The sequence below is a fragment of the Girardinichthys multiradiatus genome, chromosome 1 (assembly GCF_021462225.1).
Source record: "Girardinichthys multiradiatus isolate DD_20200921_A chromosome 1, DD_fGirMul_XY1, whole genome shotgun sequence".
In the NCBI taxonomy this organism is placed as follows: Eukaryota; Metazoa; Chordata; class Actinopteri; order Cyprinodontiformes; family Goodeidae; genus Girardinichthys; species Girardinichthys multiradiatus.
In genome coordinates, this window is record NC_061794.1 from 46,921 (window position 1) to 49,073 (window position 2,153).

Genomic DNA, 2,153 nt, shown 5'->3' on the forward strand with positions numbered 1-2,153 from the left:
TTATATCATGGTTATTGTAATTATTGTATATGTTTTGAGTTTTTGCAAAAGTTGTCGTCTTCTTGCAGATGGACAAATGGCCCATCTCCACACCCTTTGTGTGAATATTTGTGTGTGTGTGTGTGTAGGGGTGTGGGGTATTCCACCTTCTTGCAATAGTTATATCACGTTATTGTATACGTTTTGAGTTTTTGCAGGATAATTGTTTATTTGCATGTCCATGCTACACTGTGTTATGCCATTGGGCATGTCATTCCCATTCATATCCTAGTCTTTTTTTGATAGAACTTTACGCTACAGAAACCTTGAATTTCTATGTTTAACACCCCCACCTTATTCAGGTCAGTGTGCAAATGCATGTCTTTAAAGCACGTCAGCATATATGCTATAGCTAACAGCTTGGCAATATTTGCAAAGAGGTCTTACAGGAGGTACTGGCTGACAACTCCGATCAAATTTATAAATAATGGACTCAGAATATATAGTTCTGTGTCAGTGAACCCTTACAGGACTTCCTGTGGAACCATGGCTGCTAATCTAATCAAGGAATTCGTTACCAGAAACAAGCGGTGGTACCAGGAGGACGGGTTCGACTTGGACCTCACTTATATCTATCCCAACATCATCACCATGGGTTTCCCAGCTGAGCGGCTGGAGGGCGTCTACAGGAACAACATTGATGAAGTTGTTCGGTTCTTGGACTCCAAACACAAGAATCATTACAAGATTTATAACCTGTGTGCAGAGCGACACTATGACACTTCAAAGTTCAGCTGTCGAGTGGCTCAGTTTCCATTCGAAGACCACAACCCGTCCCAGCTGGAGCTGATCAAGCCGTTCTGTGAAGACCTGGATCAGTGGCTAAGCGAGGACGAGCAGCATGTGGCTGCCATCCACTGCAAGGCAGGAAAAGGCCGCACCGGTGTCATGATCTGTGCCTATTTGCTGCACCGAGGGAAGTTCCAGGAGGAGGCCCTGGACTTTTCCAGGAGGAGGCCCTGGACTTTTACGGAGAGGTCCGGACCATGGACAAGAAAGGTGTGACCATTCCCAGCCAGCGCCGCTACGTCATTTACTACAAATTCCTGCTCAGGAACTGTCTGCACTACAAACCCGTGGCTCTCCTCTTCCACAAGATGCTGTTTGAGACAGTCCCCATGTTCACTGCCGGGACCTGCAACCCTCAGTTTGTGGTCTACCGGCTGAAAGTGAACATCCATACCTCCAACCCCGGCCACACCCGCAGGGAGGACAAGCTGATGGTGTTTGAGTTCCCGCAACCACTTCCTGTCTGTGGGGACATCAAGGTGGAGTTCTTCCACAAGCAGAACAAGATGATGAAGAAGGAAAAGATGTTCCATTTCTGGATCAACACGTTCTTCATCCCAGGACCAGAGGAGACATCGGATAGACTGGAGAATGGTAGCTCCAGAACACTTCGGGAGCTCTCCGACAGAACGTTTCAGAACCCAGGAATGATGATGGGAATGAGACCAATGACAGACACTTCCTGGTTCTGACACTTAACAAGAACGAGTTGGATAAAGCCAACAAGGATAAAGCCAACAAGAACTTCTCCCCAAACTTTAAGGTCAAACTGTTTTTCACCAAGACGGTGGAGGAAGGAGCCAACTGTGACACATGCAGCACGTCAGCCTCGGTGACACCGGACGCCAGCGACAACAAGCCAGATCACTATCGCTACTTGGACACTACAGACTCGGACCCTGAAAACGAGTTGTTCGAAGACGACCTCCATAGTCAGATCACAAAAGTCTGACACTTGCACACACACATATATATCCAGTGTATACGTGTACATAAACACCCGGCCGCGGCACAAGCCCAGCCCCGCTTCGCACCCCAGCCCAACCGACCCAGCCCTTAGAGCCAATCTTTATCCCGAAGTTACTTGGCCGTTGCCAAGAAGCCCAAGAAGGCGGCAGCAAAGAAGCCAGCAGTGGCCAAGAAGTCCCCTAAGAAGGTCAAGAAGCCTGCAGCGGTGAAGAAGGCAGCCAAGAGCCCTAAGAAGGCCACCAAGAGCCCCAAGAAGGTGGTGAAGAAGGCTCCCGCAGCCAAGAAAAGTCCAGTGAAGAAGGCAGCTAAGCCCAAAGTCAAGAACAAAGACTAGAGGGAAAAGAGCCATTTAAAAT

General features: G+C 48.4%; 1 pseudogene; it reads left to right on the forward strand.

The window, feature by feature from the left end:
* Positions 1-525: 525 nt before the first annotated feature.
* LOC124875017 lies at positions 526-1,780 on the forward strand (annotated as a pseudogene).
* Positions 1,781-2,153: the final 373 nt, after the last annotated feature.